The sequence below is a fragment of the Maylandia zebra genome, linkage group LG3 (assembly GCF_041146795.1).
Source record: "Maylandia zebra isolate NMK-2024a linkage group LG3, Mzebra_GT3a, whole genome shotgun sequence".
NCBI classification, from domain to species: Eukaryota; Metazoa; Chordata; class Actinopteri; order Cichliformes; family Cichlidae; genus Maylandia; species Maylandia zebra.
The window spans coordinates 1880279-1900000 of NC_135169.1; the positions used below are offsets into that span (position 1 = coordinate 1880279).

The window sequence follows — 19722 nt, forward strand, 5'->3', positions numbered from 1 at the left end:
ACTGGGCCTCCCTTTGTTTTACAGAAAAATGTTCGCGCTCCCCCCCCCTCGCGAGTTCACACACACACACACGCACTAACACATCCTCCAACCACACACACCCATATTTTGCTCAATTGTGGTTTATTTCACACCTCAAACATTTATTAAAAAAAATTAAGCAAATACAAGTAATCTGCAGGTAATAATAAAATAAACTACTAACTATTTTACGCTACGTCCACACCTACATGGGTATTTTTGAAAATGCAGCTGTTTCGTCCACACGTAAACGGTGTTTTGAATCACCGAAAACGGAGATGTTTTTAACTCATTTTTTACCTTTATGTGTGGACGAGGAATGCAACGTCCTGTTTGAACAGGAACAACAGTGAACAACTGTTCTGTTTGTCATGCAACGTTAAAGGTATGTGCCTCTTTTCATGTCACGCTGTGCGCCACGTTATTGCTTACATGAGAGGAATGGCAGATAGTCAGATTAACAGTATTTTGTCTCTATCTTAAGGTTTTACACGCTTACATATAAACACGCAGTTACTGTCCCTCTATTTAGAAAGGCAGAGGAATCACGGTGTAATTATTTTCCATGTAGTTGTTTTTTTCCTGTGTAATAATATTCAACATTGCTATCAATAAATTTAAAAAAAAAGCCTCTCTGTGCAAAATGGGTTTAAAAACATGAACAGCTGTGGGATACTGTTTTTCCTTGATTTGAACAGGGGGAACAAATCGTGGCAGGATCAGCCTGATATTATTTGACCTACCTTGGCACTTGTGCAGGTGAAACCAAAGGGAAGATATGCTTCACCATATTTTCTAGTCTTTGGCTTAGAATGAAGTTGGTTTGGAAACATATTCAGCTATGCTTTATCTCCTGCTTTGCGTTTGTGTAGGCACCACATGATAGCAGTGTCCAAGCGTTGTTGGGGTTTTTTTCCCTTTTCATAGAAAACATTATTTCTCATCAGACCATGAGCAACATTTAGGCATGTAACACAGTAACACTTTTATTTTTTTACATATTCAGCAGAGAGAGTTAGCTGTGTGCACTACTAAAAAAAGGCTGTTCTAATTCTCAGCATCGCTCCTCTCTTTCCCTGAGTCCTTAGCAATTCTCCCTCTCACGATGACGTTTTGCTCAAGGCCAAGGAAAGAGTTTAGGGAAAGGAGTAGTGATGCGCGAATCATGAACGAATTGTTCAATACTCGAGAATCACTTTACTGACTCATGAATCATGATTCACAAGCCCAACTGACTCATCTCTGTTGCTGTTAGCAGCAATATATCTAGCTTATAATTAAAATTGTGGAGAAAAACACAACATCCAGTATCTTAACAAAATAATTTCTGCTCTGAACTGGAAGAAAAACCCCTGAGTAGAAGCTCACATCAAGACAATAGCTCCTCAGTTCACAGTAGCATCGCTCTGCTAACATGCTAACAGCACATTTGAGCTACTCATCCCCTCCCTTCCTGTGCTGAATCGTAGGGTAAGCAAATCACTCAGGACTCACTAACCCCCTCCCTCCTGTGCTGAATCGTAAGCGTAAGCGAATCACTCAGGACTCACTAAGCCCCTCCCTCCTGTGCTGAATCGTAAGCATAAGCGAATCACTCAGGACTCGCTCACCCCCTCCCTCCTGGCTCACAGCTTTTTCTTCTTCTTGGTTGGCAACCAATGTTAAGGCGCATTACCGCCCACTGGCTCACAGCTCAGTGGACATTTAGATGAGAAAATATATATTTGACACATTTAAGGAAAATACTAATAAAATAAAAATAAACAAAATAAATGTTTATTAAGAAATTTTGATAGGAAATTGCTTAATTTTAGAAATGTTTTGCTCTTTTTTGCTCTATAAAATAGTTTTTTTGTTTTAGAATCACTCATCTTAGCAGTAGGATTTACATGAAAAGAGAAACAAATTAAGTTTGAGTGAAAATGTACATTTTTGCACTCTCTGGTCAACTGACTCAGTGAATCAAATGACTCAAAAATTCGTTTCGCTTTGGTGAGTGACTCATTCAAACTCGATTCAGTAAAAAGAATCAAATTTACCATCACTAGAAAGGAGATTGGCGCTAATTTTGAAATAACACTCCACGTGGTTACCTTGTGACACTGAGTCATGTGACCGCACAGCCACAAATCACAGCAGAGCCGGGAAAAGGGGGCGGAGCAAAGTGTCTGTGCAGGAGTGGAGTCCAGCAGAGAGAGCTGCTTTTTCATGAAACGTGAGTAAAGTAGTGAACTTACAGGAACATATACCACTATCAACGTTTGGATCGATACCTGCATCGATCTGCACACCCTTGTCTCCTGGATTGCAGTTTAGATCAGCGTGAACCACGTGGGTCTCTGCTCCCTGATCTGTTTCCTGTGTTTGGAAAGACTTCCACCTTCATCACGGAGTTTCTCTCGGCTTTTTGTGGGCTCATCTAAAGGTAAGCACAGAGCTAACTTTAATGTGGGTTCAGTTTATGTTGAGTTTAGCTCTGTTCAGAATAATAGATTGCTTGATATACACTGGAGTTAGACAGACTGTAGAGTTTGTAATTGCTTGGAACATTATGAAATGGCGGTTGCTAGGGGGTAAGAATACATATAGAAAATTAGTCTTGGAATATGAACAAAAGGATGGGCTGCAGGGCAGGAGAACAACCAACCCCCACCAAGAACAGTCAACCCCCACCCCCAGGACAGGAAGCCACAGGTACAAGCCTGGGGGAGGGCAACCCATGGTGAATAATCCGGTTGTTCAGTGATGACGCGACGAATCCTACTTCCGGGCCTAAAGTAGTCTGCGTTTAATATGGCTTTTGTGTTGTTAACCTGTTTAATGTTTTGTATTTTCTTCTATTTGATCTCAAAAAGCTCCTAAAACAGTCAGTGATCACTGTTGACCTCCCTCGGCTTTCATTACCGCTAATCATTTATTTAAGCTCAGTTTTTAAAACCTTAGGATGTAGCTACAGCCCATCCCATGCAGCAGTATATGAAGGACTAACCTCGTATTGTGGATGGATTATCTCAGTTGTTCTCCTGGCTGAAGTTTGGTCCCTTTACAACATCCTGCCATGCGATTACATTTGTTCATGACCACCGAGAACACTCACGTTAACTTTTATTGAGTGGAAAAAAAAGTTAGCTTGTTTATATTATGCTAACATAGCTGTGTCGCTAGCGGTCACGTAGCACATCATTATACACCAGCTAGCCAAACTTCAGTAACCCTACAAACGTCACTGCTGTTTAGTTTCCCGTCTTCATTTATGTTGGAAGTGATAACAGAGCTGTAAGTTTGAATTTGTTTCCAAAACCCCGCAGTCAGGACATGCTATATTGTATTTAGATAGAAGCTAGCGAGCTTACTCCCTGCTAACTTCTAACTCCATTAAATGTCATAAATTCCGTTTTCATAGATGCCTGGATGTTAAACTCAATTGTTACACCTGGTAGAGCAGAACGCTGATCATTTTATTAAAGATGAAAGACTTTAGACAGTTTTTCAACTCTCAGTAATGCCATAGTAATCGTTTGATATATGGACCTGCAGCGGAGTTTAGGTCCAGACACTGCTAGTGACGTCAGACTGAACAATTGGATAGAGGCTGTGTCCCAATTCAGGGTCTGCACCCTTGAAGTACGCATTTTAAGTACCATTACCTCACCGCCACGCGACGACGGCTGTCCCAATTCGAAGTGTACTTCAAATTGGGACAATACTCCAAATGCGCCGTCGATTTCCCCAAATATCAAGCGTGGTCCGGTGCACGCTTCGTGGTCCCATATATCCCACAATTCATAGCGCGGCGGTGGGTGTGGATAATTTTGCCGCAAAATACGGCAGAAGGGAGCGGCCGAAGAGGTTGTTTTTTTTTTTCCCCAAACTTTATTGAAATTATAAAGCGAACAGTCACTCATTCCAGTTCAGTTTGTACAGTAGACATACAAGGCAAATAAGAGTAACAATATACAGTACAATGAAATAAGAAGGATAAATAAATAAAGGCTAACAAAAGAAAAAAAAGGGGGGAATGTGACAGACTTCATAACAACTTTGTACTTGAAAGTTGTGACAGCTCATTCGTTAAACATTTCTGAATGAATTTCTATCAATGATAAACCTTTTTTATTGGAAGTTAATTTAAGAGAGTTTAACCCTTTAGAGCCGGTCGGAGCGGGCGCGCTCTGTTTTGCGTAACTATTTTTAAATCCCGGTAGCTCTGCAACCACGTAAGCTAGCGCAATAATTTTTTTTGCATATGAAACCGGAGGAGTTGTACTTACATCTTATGCCATCAGCTTGTCCTAGGTCACAGTTTCCTTTCACATATAGCTTTGCAAAAACTGCATAAAAAGCACTTGCAGCAACAAAAACATAATATTCCAGAAACACGCTTTGCCGATCCGATCAGCTGTTCGTAACACTTCCTACGTCCATCAGCACGAACTATCGCATGACCTGCCTGAAACCGGAAGTGATGTCATTTTGCGGAAATGTAGTTTTTTACCATCAAGGCCTCATGAGCTTATGCTGGTGTTTTTAAAAGTTATCTTTGACTTTATGGCTTTCTGTGTCGTTTCTGGGATGCTTAGGACTCATATTGCACTGCTGGAAATAGTTTATTTTGATGCATATGCTGCTTTTTTGCAAATTTGCATTATAATATTTATTTTCATTTTTCCTGCAGTGTATAGAAATTGGTGTATTTCAAAAATAAAACTATGAAGACACTTAAAAAAAATTTCCCGTGGTGGGAAACTATTTTGTGCAACTTTTTTGTATTTTCAATTTTGAGGGATAAGCCTCTTAAATTTCTCTAACTAGAAATATATCTTAAAAAATCAAATACGATTTTCAATTTCTTTGTAGTTTATTGCACTTTTTTGCAATTTATGTGATTGCTATGCTCTTAATGCAAGCATATTATTAAAATTTAGGCTGTAGTGGTTGTATTGATGTATAGCAACTTGAAATGCTCCCAAAAATGGCTCTACAACATTTCAATGGGAGCAACAGGACGGTCAGATGTGGCTGATTTTACTACAGAGTAGGACAGATTGTAGAGTAGCAAACATCGTCGGAAAAGACGTTTTCAACACTGCAGGTTACCTGGGTGTGATGTTTTTCTGCTAAAAAGAAACATGGTCTGAGTCCTACCTAACTATATAAAGAGTAACTGAAGGTTAAATGCAGTAAAAGTCTCCGCCTGATTGCTACCATCAAAAAGAATCGTACTCCAACAGCTCCTGGATGAGGTCTTCTGCTGCTCTCCTCGGTATCTGTTCATAGTTTATTGAGTGAGGCTGCGTCCACACTAGCTCGGATAGATTGGAAAATGGCGTTCTCTTCTGAAAACATTTCGTGTCCACACTAGCATTTTCAGTTGTTTTCACAGCGTTGCGCGTCCACATTGAAATGGCCAAAAATCCTTACTTGCCAGTAGGGCTGGGCGATATGGCCTAAAATTCATATCGCGATATCATTTGAAGCATGTGCATTAACGATATATATCACGATATATTCTTTTCTTCTGTATAACGTATTTTCCACACTATAAGGCACACTTAAAATCCTTTAATTTTCTCAAAAATTGAGAGTGTGCCTAATGTGTGAATTCTGGTTTTGCTTACTGACCTCGAACCGATTTGGGCTGCAGAAATCTGTTAAAAAATGTTTTAGTACAACTTTGGTAAGCCGCACTGCTTGATGGATTGTCAGAGCATTACGGCTGCCATAGTGAGGAGCTTCGCGGAGTAATCTGGGTCCAAAACTCCGTCCGCTTCAGGTCCCAAAGTCAAAAGAACACTAAGAGTTAAAAACGGTCTAAATTCTTTCGTCTTTAATTAAATCATCAGCATTGCTGCTTTATCGGGTGTAACAATTAAGTTTTACATCCATGAAAACAGAATTTATTAAATTTAACAGAGTTAGAAGTTAACAGGAAGTTAGCTCGCTAGTTTCCACCTAAACATTTCATACCATGTTCTGACTGAGAGATTTTTGAAACTAATTAAAACGTACAGCTCTGCTACCACTTCCAACATAAATGAAGACAGAAAACTAAACAGCAGTGGCGTTTGCAGGGTTACTGAAGTTGGACTACCTGGTATATAATGTTGTGCTACGTGATGGCAACAGACACAGCTATGTTAGCAAATTTATATAGTTTCTATCGTATATCGTTTATATCACCCACTCCTACGTGCCAGTACTGCGCATGTGTGAAACGCAAGAAGATTTGACCTGCCTCATTTCTGTCTGCTGCTTATTTACTTTCTGGTGTTCTGACAAACAATCCTACTTTGGCAAAACTTCCTACCGTAAGTAGTTTATGCACATTTCTGCTGTCACAGAGTAATCCCAGCACAAATTTAAGTAGTTATGACACTTTGCCACTTAACTTTGCCCATCAGAGTATGATTGTAGCTCATATTCAAAAAGCCAGGACAGTTTGCCACTTAATTTTACCCGTTAAAGTATGCTTGTAGGTAACATTCACAAAGGTATCATGGTTTGGCACTTAATTTTACCCATCAGAGTATGTTTCTAGCTGTTATTGACAAAGGTAGGATGGTTCGCCACCGAATTTTAGCTGTTAAAGTATGCTTGTAGCTCAGATTAACAAAGGTAGGATGGTTTGGCGCATGTGCTGAAACAACGGGTAGGATGGTATGTCAGGTCTCCCAGATGGTATGTCTGGATTCCCAGAACACCGGCTCTTTGAAACGTGGCAGCAAAATGTTGAGGAAAAGCACAGTTTTTTAAATGGACTAACAGTGAGGTGGACTTGTTGCTGTGAGTAACACAAAAGTAAAAAGTTGCAAAAGTGATTCAGAGTTAAATAATTTCAAGAAATCTGGAGCATGTAAAGACTGATATGAATCTTTAATAGGACTGTCAAAATTGAGAGCAAACAAAACAACTGCTGTATAATGCCCTCCGCTATCTTAGTTTAATTGGTCACATGACTGCATCATAAGGTTAGCATGCGTCATCGTTTTAGAACGTTTCCACTCTGCAACGCAAATCCACCGTTTTCAGATGTATTTGTTTTCAAGAGCGTTTTGAAACCACTGCGCTTTCCACCAGCGTAAACGCCGTCTCAGTTTGGACCAGATGCCAAAATGGAGAGAAAACAATACATTTTCAAACAAAAACGCATTAGTGTGGACATAGCCTCAGGCTACACTCACACTATTCAGCTGGTGTTTCCACTTCAATGTAGTCCACGTCTATTCCATTAAAATATGGTCTACAGTGTCAGTCCCATACTAAACACACTAATCTGGCTAAGTGTGTCACGGTTGGCGGGTTGAGCCGTGTGGTGTGGAGGAAAAGGAGGACCCAAAATGCAGACAGCCGACTGATGATATGAGTGAAAGTTTATTTACAGGTGACAGTGGCAGGAACAGACAACGAATCATGAGACATACTAACGGAAACCTAAACTGGGAAAACTAAAGAGCAACTAGAAATCCTCAGGACACGGGGTGAAAGGCAGAGAGACGCAGACTGACGGAGGATACCAAAAACGCAGAGATACACGGATGAAATGCAGATGAGCCGACAACGAACACAGACCGACACCCACTATATATACACACACACATACACAAGGTAATCGGGTAATCGCACACAGGAGGGAAGAACAGCTGATCTGATTACACATGATGACTGGAGGACACAAGCTGAACACAATGACAACAGACACAGACCGTCAGAATAGAACAGGAAATCCAGAACACGAGCCTTCAGCGCCATCAGATCTGATATTTTATCTAATCACGATATGTTTGTAAACACATCTGAGGGCTCGATTGTACCTGAGGAGACACTGGACAGCTTTGTCCTGGTTAATGCTGAGAACCTTAAGAAAGTTTTCTCCACAGTGAGACCCACCACATGTCTTTTAGATCCAATCCCTTCTTCACTCTTTAAAACACTTTATGGATTTTTTGAGGCTGAGCTTTTATACATGATGAATTGCTCTCTTCAGTTGGGTGTCTTCCCTGCTGCCTTTAAAACGGCGGTGGTGAGACCCCTTCTGAAGAAGAGCAATTTGGATTGTAATGATTTTAATAACTACAGACCTGTATCCAACTTACCATTTTTAAGTAAAATCTTAGAAAAACTTGTTTTTACTCAGATTACTGTTTTTCTCAATGATAGACAGATCCTGGAGATATTCCAGTCTGGATTTAGGGTGAACGACAGCACAGAGACTGCTCTCCTAAAGGTTTTAAATGATCTTAGATGTAACTGGGACGCCCAAAAGCTCTCAGTCCTGGTGCTACTGGATCTAAGCGCAGCCTTTGATACAGTAGACCACGCTATTCTTTTAAACAGACTGAAACACATGGTGGGCCTCTCTGGTGCTGTACATAACTGGTTCACTTCCTATCTCTCTGACAGAACTTTTATGGTGAGTATGGATACATGCTCCTCTAAGATCCATAGAATGACATGTGGTGTGCCTCAAAGGTCAGTTTTAGGCCCTGTACTTTTTAATTTGTATATGCTCCCTCTCGGCGGTGTCATCAGGAGGCATGGAGTGAACTTTCACAGTTACGCTGATGACACGCAGCTGTACATCTCCGTGTCTCCTGATGACACCAGACCAATGGATGCCCTTTTTAACTGTATCTTAGATATACGATCTTGGATGGCAGAAAACTTTTTACAACTTAACCAGGACAAGACTGAAGTTTTAATCGTCGGTCCTGAGGCTCAGAGAGAGAAACTCTTGTCTAAATTAGAGGCATTTTCACTATGTCCTTCGCTACAAGTAAAAAACCTGGGTGTTATTTTTGACTCTGAGCTTGGTTTTATCCCACATGTTAAAAACATGTAACCAAAATTGGATTTTATCATCTAAAAAATATAGCCAGAGTCCGCCCTATTCTCTCTCGGGCCAACACGGAGATGCTGATGCATGCTTTTATTACCAGTCGCATTGATTACTGTAATGCCCTGCTCTCTGGTCTTCCTAAGAAGAATATTTCAACTTTACAACTTTTGCAAAACTCTGCAGCTCGTGTTCTGACGAAGACCAGAGGGCGGGCCCACATTACACCGGTTTTAGAATCGCTGCACTGGCTCCCCGTGTGTTTCAGGATCGATTTTAAAGTTCTTTTATTGGTTTTTAAATGTCTTAATGGTCTTGGGCCTTATCTCTCAGATCTGCTTTTACCATACGAACCCTCGCAGACCCTGAGGTCCTCTGGTACTGGCCTTTTGATTGTCCCTAAAGTCAGGACACATACTCACGGAGAGGCAGCTTTTCAGTGGTATGGTCCTCGTCTGTGGAACAGCCTGCCGGAGGAGCTCAGGGCCGCAGAGAACGTACATGTTTTTAAGAACAGGCTCAAGACCCACCTTTTTAATTTAGCTTTTACTTAACGTTTATTTATTTTATGCTTATTTATTCTATCCTGTTACTCTATTATTAATTTAGACTTTACCTAATATTTATTGATTTTATTCTTATTCATTTTTTAATCTTCTTACTCTATTTATATTTATATTTATATCTATATTGTATCCTGTTCTTATTTATTTTATCATTTTACCCTGTATATATCCTATTGTGTCATATCTCCAGTGTTTCCTCAGAGGGCGCTCTCTGCACCGGGGCTGTGATCGACTGTGGCTGCTGGGTTTCTGGGGGTCCTCTCAGCCTGGCTGGGGGGCTCCTTGGCCTCCCTCCTGCTGTGTGCCCAGCCTGGAGGCTGCGGTCTGTGACCGGCTCCCGGTGCAGACGGCTCCCTGTTATAGTGTTTCCTCACTTGGCTCATGCGAGCCCAGCCCAATTTTTACTCTTTAAGTGTGCGTGTGTGTGTGTGTGTGTGGGGGGGGGGGGGGGAGATATGTGTGTATTCACATCATTTATGTTAATGAGAGTGTGGGGAGTGAGTTGGAGGGTGGGCTGCTTTTAACTATGTAAAGCACTTTGTGCTACATTTTTTTTTTGTATGAAAAGTGCTTTATAAATAAAGATTGATTGATTGATTGATTAAAGCAGGAAACACACAGACTGATTTACAACACAACACGTGGACATGAACAGAGCACCAAGGACAGACACCGGTAGGGCTGAATATACACCAAACTTTAGGTTCAACCCTAAACTAGTACAAAATCAGAATAAACACAAGGCACAAAAATGAACTTCAAGGAAACACAAAACGCTGGGTCAAAATGACCCAGGACCATGACAAAGTGTGTTTTGCTCTCCCACAAAACCATCTTCAGCTGTGTCTCCTTCTTCTCTCTGTACTAAAATTAGAACCTCTGTTGTAATTGTAACACTCAGTGTCTTCCGTGTTGGGTGATTCTCTGCGTTCTTTCTCCTCTTCTTGCTTCAATCTCAGGGGTAGACTGCCCTGAGATATGTTTTTCCACAGACTAGGGGATTATTCTGCCCCTGCAGTTGAGATTTGAGATGGACAGATCCGATATTACGTATTGGTCTGATACTCACCTAAATTACTTGATCGGTTATTGAAAAGAAATACAAAATTTAATACGATCCTTTAAATATCACAAAAGCACTTCACAAAACCTTGTGACATAGCGTAACCCAGCTCATAACCATAGCACATCGGCGCAGCATGCGTCAAGTGATAGAGCAGCTGTGGCGTAAGAGAGCTGTCGGTGGTCTGGTGGAGCATTTGGAGGCTCGCTGCAAAACTAGCATTTCATCTCAGAGAAAGCTGTCCCGGAGAAAGCAAGAAAGCATTCCCACACTAAGCTTAACAACCGATATATGGAGCGACTTCTCCCCCCTCCCTCTCCTGTTGCTACTTCAATCATGAAACTGATCAGTGATCAGCTGATCGGCAGACTTTCATCCTAAATGACTTTTATATCTCGTCGGGACTGGATTTTATATTCCTGATGGAAACTTGGCTTGGATGCGGTGAGTTTTCTTCTTTCTCGGAACTCCTTCCCCCGATTGTTCATTTTTCAACTCTCCCCAGACCAATGGTAGAGGTGGAGGGCGTGCTCCATTTGTAAAATAATTTTAGAATTCCACATTAACAAAGTGAGTTTCGAAATGTTTTTTAAAGTCCTCATTACCATCCTAGCTCCCCTAGGATGGTAATGAGGTGCTTGAAATCTTGTAGGTGGCTGAGTTTATACTGCTACCATTGAGACTGATCGGAACTCCGTCTTTGTGGAGCTATGGAAGTCCATATAGACAGGGTGTAGCATCCCCTGGGTAAAGGCGGTGATGTGCAGGGGGGGTCAGTGGTTTTTCCCTTTCAAGTTCTTGTAGGCAACTGATGACTTTCTTTTTGTAGTTGCTTCTGGGGTTTCACCTTGAAGCTTCATAGGTATTGTTGTCACTGAGGACTTTAGTCATGTTTATTTGCTCTGCTTCTTTTTGTCAGGGATAAAATACATATATATATACTTTTTGTGTCCCAGCTGAGTAACAGGAGGAGAAGAGTGGTGGTGCAGCAGAGGATAAATTTCAGCCATTTGGACTCAGCTCAGCCACTACAGAGGAAACAATGACTTCAACACAAAAGGTGAGAAAAACATCACAGTTACTCTGTTATTGAAACTGTGTGTACAGCTTGTTGGTTTTTAAAAACCTGTTAACAGCAGCTTTATCTTTTCCATCCTGGGCTCCTCCATATATACAGAATCTACATTCACAACCAAAAACCACAGAAGTTACAAGAAAATACAAAGATCATATTTTCTCTACACACATTGAAACAACAATATCATCAGTTGAACTCTGATTTTTTTCTGAAGTAAAAGAGTTTCTCTGCTGATCAATATTTCTTCAATAATGTCATTTTCATTACAACTCTCATTGTAGCACATCATTGTAATGTGATACTATCACCAGAAGGTGGTGGAAACACACCAACAATGTGTTTGTTCTCACATTAAATTCCACCAATGGAGGGAGTTTCAGTTTGTTCCACGACTGCATTTCACTCACTGCCTCTGTTTGTATCTCTGTCACTGCAGGACCAACATGGAGCGAGAAGTCAGCGCTCTCAGGAGGCCGACAAACCTCACAGAAGAAAAGGAGAGAAAACCTACAGCTGTGATGAGTGTGGGAAGGATTTTACCCGAGCTGGAAGCTTAAAAATACACCAAGTCATCCACAGTGGAGTTAAACCTTACAGCTGTGAGTTGTGTGGAAAGTCCTTTACCCTGGCTAAAAGCCTAAAAACACACCAAGTCATCCACAGTGGAGTTAAAATTTACACCTGTGACTAGTGTGGAAAGTCTTTTACCCAGGCTGGAGTCTTAAAAAGACACCAACTCATCCACAGTGGAGTTAAACCTTACAGCTGTGACTTGTGTGGAAAGTCTTTTACCCAGGCTGGAAACTTAAAAACTCACCAACTCATCCACAGTGGAGTTAAAGCGTACAGATGTAACTTGTGTGGAAAGTCTTTTACCCAGGCTGGAGACTTAAAAACACACAAACTCATCCACAGTGGAGTTAAACCTTACAGCTGTGAGTTGTGTGGAAAGTCTTTTACCCAGGCTGGAAGCTTAAAAACACACAAACTCATCCACAGTGGAGTTAAAGCGTACAACTGTCACTTGTGTGGAAAGTCTTTTAAATATCCTCATCAGCTGAAAAAACACCAAACAAACATAACAAACATGAACGTACACACATGGAAGTGAACTTCAGCTGTGACCAGTGTGACAAGAGCTTCAGGAATCTCAGTTCATACTCCGAACACAAACGATCCCACGCTGTAAATAAACTGTTTCACTGTTACCAACGTGCAAAAACATTCACTTCATTATCTGCTCTGTGCAAACATCAGCCTGATCATGCAGGACTGAAATCACTGGATCACAATGAATCTGAAGAGAGAGAAAGATCCTCTTCTGGTTTCAGGCTCAGACTTAAAAACCTTGATATCAGGCTCCACAGAGTTCAGATGGAATCTCCTGTAAAGAGTGTCAGCTGATGCCACACTTGGATCTGATGAGGTAGCTCTGATTTCTGGAGCTGCAGTGAATAATTCTGAATGTTACATTTAGGAAGCTGCATGTATAGATATGTATATCAAGTTTATTATTTTTCCTTTGAGGGATTTTAATTCTCTAAAATTTTATCCCTGTTACATTTTAATCTTTGTTCCCTTAGGACACAGTAGTGTTTAGCAGTTGTATTCATTTTATGTGTTACCTAAGTTAAATTTCATTCACATTCATATTTAATCTTTTGCTGTGGTAAAATCTTCTCTTAAATCATTTTCTCCCAAAACTTTTCACAGCAGTTGCTCTTAAAACCTCCAAAATGAACTAAATCTGTCCACCAGCTTTGAAACAACACCTGCTGTGACTTTATGTCCAGAAAAAAGAAACTCAAGCTAAACTGGTTTTGGGCTGTACTTCCATGTAATACCAGTTTGTACCTGAAGATGAAGCAGTGAGTCAGTGTAACCTTTATTTAATTAGGCAAAGAACACATTCATATTCACAGTGGCAGCAAAGAAATGTTGAAAGTTAAAAACAGCAGCACACATCAGGACCATTTTAAAGATCACAGGTGACTACTTTTACTTAATTCAGATTCCTTCAAATTTTCGGCTCCTGCTTTCACTTTAGTGTATTTACTGTATCCTTGAAGTCCACATGATGTTTTTTTTTAATGAATTCATTTTGATCCACATGTTCTGCAGCTGTTTCCCTGTTGATTTGAAGTTTGTATGATGAAATCCTGATAATATTAAAGTGTTAGTTATATTTGATGAACTCTGTGTAAAGTTTGTCTTATTAAACAGTTTGGTGTGAAAATGAAGAAATGGTCTCAGAACAACTAGTTTGAGCCATGATTTCAGATTCAAACTAATTTAACTGTTTTCAGTGGTACATGTGGAGGTTTATCACAGGAGGAGACTTGGCTGTTCTCCACTCACACAGAACAGGGTTCCTGCAGCTCATTAAAAACTCTGAAATGATCTTCAAGGACCAAAATATTTGATTTTTCTCAAAAACGTGCTGTGGGCATGACGTTTTTAGAGTGTATTTAAGATGCATTGTGAATAACATCTCACAAATTCCAATAAAGCATATGTTCCTGCATTGCAACAGCGCTTTGCAGATGTGTTCTCCCAACTGCCCGTGTGCACGACTCTCATGGAGCACCAATTTGAAACGCAGCTGATTGGCAGATTCCCTTGTCTGCAGAGTCCAAAGACAAAAACGGCCTCCTCCACTCTGTGTGGTTCGTACCAATTCGTCACACTTCCGTTTGGCTTGTTTGAAGCCCCGGCCATTTTTCAGCACTTCCTGTAGCGATAGCTGCGTGCTCACACTGCATATGCTGTTTCCTACCTGGATGATGTTGTCATTCATAGTGATACCTCAGTGGAGCATGTGCAGTGGTTGGTCACAGTCCCGGATTCCCTGAGGCAGGCAGGGCTGATGGCAAACCCAAAGAAGTGTGTGGTTGGATGGAGGGAGGTACAGAGTTTTTGGTACAATTTTGAGACCCCATTTGGAGGCTGATTACACCACAGCGACGTGATGAAGGCTGTCCCAATTCCAAATGTGGCCGGAAATGCGCCCTTCATTTCCCTTGGACTTGAAGGATGAGTCAGGTGTATCATTCGCCGCCCAACATATCCCAGAATTCATAGCGCAGCTTTGACTGTAACTAGTTTTAAAAAAACAACAAAAAACAGCAGATGGTAGAAGCGTGGTGGCTGAAGAGTAAACTTTTGAGTATTGAATTTTTCAACCTCATCAGTTAACGCTGTCCATGCGGACATTATAGATTTGTAAATGATTACCTAACAATCTTGTCAACACAAAGTTCTTTATTGACAGGCAGTGGGGAGAGGGGACACTTGGGCAGTGTATTTACTGCATATAATGTGTTATCAACCTTTTCATCTTTTCTCATTACCCACAGCTACATCCACTTCTTTTGGGCTTAGGCTACTCACTAGGGCTGGGTATCATCGCTCATTTCTATAAGCGATTTGATTAAATTCAATTTTGACTCAGTAACTGTTTCAAAGTAACTGAGGATAAAACACAGAAAAACAGCAAGCTATGCGTTTTTCAATTTGGCATAATTAAAAAAAAATTTATTAAACAGCAAAAATGAAACTTTCTTTTGGTCGAAGAGGAATAAAAGCTGCAGCTCAGAATCAGTGAGATGTTGACTTTCTGCCCCGACGGCGTGTCCGTGTTCATGTCGTCAGCTGAGAAAGGCGACATGTCACTGATGCATCGGGTCCGCCCATATGGAAAAGATATATATAAATCTTATAAAGTTTTTATCTGTCTTGTATGAAACTTGTATGAAAAGCATACAAGAGTGAAAACACATATAAGATCCCTTGAAAAATTATAAAATGAAATTTGTATGTTTTGTATACTTACTAAAAAAAAAAAATGAAAGTAATGAGAAAGTGGCCACTTTCATGAGTAAATCATATATGTTTTTACTATTTTTTTTCCATATGCGCACGCTTTGTGTTCACGTCTTTCTGTGGAATCTGTTCACCTGTTCTCATTTATTGTTTTAGCTGTTTGGTGGTCATTGAAATATATTTCTGAGCTCCCTGCGTTTCTGGCAAAATACATTTATATTTAGAAATCGATTCAGGATTTAATGAATCAATATTGCATTATTCATCGCGTTATTAATCGATACCAAGTCAGCATTGGTATCGGATCGATTCTAGCCTGGTGAGATCAATTCTTTACTTTAATTTCTGCTCTTGTTTGCAATGCTGTGCATTCGGCAAAGACGAAACAGCCAGGTCGCCGGACTCGCTGCTCCCGTGTCAGCGAAGAGCAGGCAGACTTTGCTCCTCCTCCCCCCTCTTGTGTTTAGATGTTACGCTGTCATGTGACGTGACTTTGAGGGATTGTTAAGTTGTTTACATGTATATTCACCAGTTGTTTTTGTTGTTGAGAATTTTAATTGTAATTTTTTTTATATCATAGTTTCTCAACAGTACTTGTTTCTTTTAATTTGTTTACTGGTTTGCATGCACTTTTTATTTTTCTAGATTTTTCTAAAAAATAAATTTGAAAAGAATTGATAACTGTAAACCACCACGGCAGACCCAATGGCATTTTCATGCTTTGCAGCATCATTCATTCTTACAAGTCATCCAGCTTGTAAGAATAAAGGCTTTGCACCCCTGATGATCCACCAGGACAAGCTCAGCAGTGTGTGAGGAAGAGGAGGAGGAAGAGCCAGCAGCAGCTGACAGATGGAGAGAATAGACAGACTGTTCCCTGTTTGTGAAGGACTGATTGAAATGTTTTAAATGACTAATTGTCTGCCCTGAATCAGTGTTAGTAGTAATATAAAGGCACTTTTTTTGCCCCCACACCCGTACCCCTCCCCTTTCCCCCTGCGCATCCATGTGAGTGCATGTACGCGTGCGTGTCCCCCTGTAGTAGGCACTGTGAGCTCAGGCGTCATATGAGTTCACATGTGTTTAATCTGCGTTTTATTTAATGAAACTATTATATGTTTTAATTAAACAGTTTTTAAGGGATGTATAGGTCTCAGCGCTCTGTTATTTAGACACAGATGATTTATTTTAGCTAGTTTAGGAGCATTTTACTTTTAATTTAACTAGTTTAGGAGCATTTCACATTCTTTAGCGCTCTGAAAGACACAGAGGCTAATAGTTTTTAAACTGAGTACCACAAACAACAGGTATCCCTTTAGAAATAAACTGTGATACTTCTAAAAGCACATATTCACACCTAGCCACACTAGCACTGTATGAACCCCCAATGTTCCTTTAATGCAACTAGCCCTCTAATTATCTACTAGTCACAAACACCCTGTAACAGTAAGACTCAAAGATTACACATAGATGATTTAACTGCATTAGGAGCATCTCACTTTTCTTTAGCTCTCCGAAAAGACACAGAGGCTAATATTTTTAAATAGAGCACCACAAACAACAGGTATTCCTTTAGAAATAAACTTTTCTTGTGATCTCTAAAAACCACAGATTCTTAACTCTGCAACAGTTACACAGGGGGGTTACAGTTAGGCCCCCAACAGTCAACAAAAGAAGTCATAAAACAATAAAAGCGGCTCCCTTTATCAAGAGCATCCCAGCACACACATCCCAACTGTAGTTCCATAGTTTTTCCACCTTTTTCTTTACAACCTGTTCTTTATATCTGCATCTCAGAGGCCAACTGAAACCAAATCCACCTATATAAAAAACCCCATCAGACACATAGTATTTTCCTCAGCACTTCACAAATGCCGCAAGGTATACTGTATCGTTTTAACTTTTTATTTTTCCCAAACACAGTGGTGGTTAGCACACAGTATGGACATGTAGAAAGCATCGTTTGTTTGGAACACATCAGCAGAGAGGTGGAATTCATAGCTGTTCATAAGAGTTTCATTTAATCAAACCTCATTTTAGTATCTAAGTGGCTCCTCATCATTATCCAATTCACCATTTTATTTAAATACCTGAATTTTCGGAATGAGGATCCAAGAGGGACACAGAGTAGCTCATACAATGGTATAAATGTATTTTTTGCGATACTTTATAAATATGAAACTCTAAAGATTTTGAATTCATGCACATTGTGAATCAAGAATCTAAATATTTGTGTCACAATGATTTCTATAAAAGCATGTTGTTTATGGGGATAATGTGACAAATTTTTTGTGCGTCCTATTAATGATCAATGGTAATTGAAGAGGAACCCTGGCTCAGGACATTTTCATGACAAGTGACAGCGCAGACATCTGCTAATGAGAGAACACATTTTATCATCATAAACACTGTGATATGAAGCATCGTTAAAGTGTCATTTCAGTAAAGTTGACTCATGTTTTTTAATAGATGACTTAAAACACTAAACTCTAATTTCTGTGGTTTATTTTAAGTTTACAGAATATAACATGTGGTAAGATGACGAGTTTTACTTCTCACTGACCGTGTTATGTGTATCTATTTATCATGTATGCTACTTTGCTCTGCGGACTTTAAAATGTTTCATTGTGTTCATGAAATAAACCAGACTTTCACTGTCTGCATCTTTTACTGTTTTTCTGCTTTTGTTCACTCCAAGTTTGACAAACCTACAGATATCCAGAGTTAACTCACTAACAATGTGGAGCAGTCTCAGTGTATTTAGCTGCTTTTTCCCTGAACACAACCAACTGAGAGTCCTCCCTTTGGTCATTGTGAATGTTGAAGGAGATTTGTACCATAGACACTTAATACTAGTGTTTCCTGCACTTAATCCATCACTACTATGTTCTATTTAAATCCAGATTCCTTTTATAGTTTGCAGTGAAATTTATTAAACCATTGCTTAATGAGACAGAAGTACAAGTCGCTCTTTACTAACACGTTTGTAGATAAGTTTATTGCTGAACGACACAGCTAGCAGTCTCACACACTCTTTAGGTTTTTGAAGTTATGTATGTAAGGGTTTAGTCTATCAAACCTTACCCTTTTCTCCCCAGTATCACAACAGTATGACTCCCAAAGTACGGCTCAGTAAACAACCAATGATTCTAAAGCCGGAACACAAAGATACAGTTGGAAGATGAATGATTGCGTTTTTATGATGCGTAGTAAAACGACCCCCTCTTCTTCTTCTCTGTGTTGTTGCTGTTCGTGTGTGTGTGTGTGTGTGTGTGTGTGTGTGCCTTAGAAGTCAAATAATAGAAAAAACAAAAAAGCATTTGAATTTCATTTAGAACTGAGATTCTAAGATGTAAGCAGAAATCTTATGCACAGCCAGAAACATGTTTCCCCACTTTCACAATGCTGAGGTGTCAAATCCACAGCTTTACTTACACACACACAGTAGATTTTTAAAGTTTTTGGGTACAGGGGTTTAGCCAAAGATGCAACATCTACTTTTGATAAAGATCACTCCACCTGTTTATTTCTGAATAAATTAAGCATCTTTATTAAGCTCTTGTTTATAAATGTCTACACAATAGTAGACACCGTGTGCTCTGTGACATTATAGTCTTCTACTTCTGCTTCCATCGGTTTGCATTTTAAACTCCCAGCCTTTCAGGTTGTTATGAACGACTTATATTTCTAACATTTTGTGATATAAAAGTGAACCACGCGACTTTTTTTCTTTTCTGTTTGATGGAAGGACTTAAGACACGAGTTATTTAAACATTTCTAAATGACAGTGTGATGGCCATGGTACTTTATGTGGGCCAAATATGTTAAGGATAATGTTTATCAATGTAAAATTGCAAAGAACCTTCGGATAGATTATAACATCTTGTAAACAGTTACCTCAGAAGCTGTACTGGTAGATCTATGTATGTAAGGTAAAACTTTCCACAGTACTTCCACTTAAGTAACTAAACACATAAAGTCACCCTTACCAATAATCCACTGCTCCTTGAAAAAAGTAGCACAAACAGACAACTGACTCAGCAATGATAAGTAGAGCTACCCGAGGCCGATACTCAAGCAGAAGAAAATTAAAAGTTGTTGTTTTTGGCTCGAAGAATTAAAGAAAGTATGTTTAATAATTCAACAAGACCCGCACCTTCAACACATGTACATTCAAATTTTGGAACAGGCTCAACATTGCTGTTGTTCAATAGTTTTTATCCATTCGAAAAAGTCATTTTATGGCTTTAATGTTTTCAGCTGATAAGGAGAATGAGTGCATTTCAAATGAGCGTTCAAAGGCTTTAAACATCTGCTTTGTCTGTAACGACAGTATCAA

General features: G+C 39.8%; 1 protein-coding gene across 3 annotated transcripts in view; it reads left to right on the forward strand.

The window, feature by feature from the left end:
* Positions 1-2165: 2165 nt before the first annotated feature.
* Positions 2166-19722, forward strand: part of LOC112430922 (uncharacterized) — a 50683-nt gene continuing 33126 nt past the window's right edge. For 2 of the 3 annotated variants that reach the window (XM_076878409.1, XM_076878421.1), the window contains exons 1-2: positions 2166-2236; positions 2333-2446. The gene's annotated coding sequence lies outside the window, so the exon portion shown is untranslated. The other variant, XM_076878419.1, reaches the window with a different exon arrangement.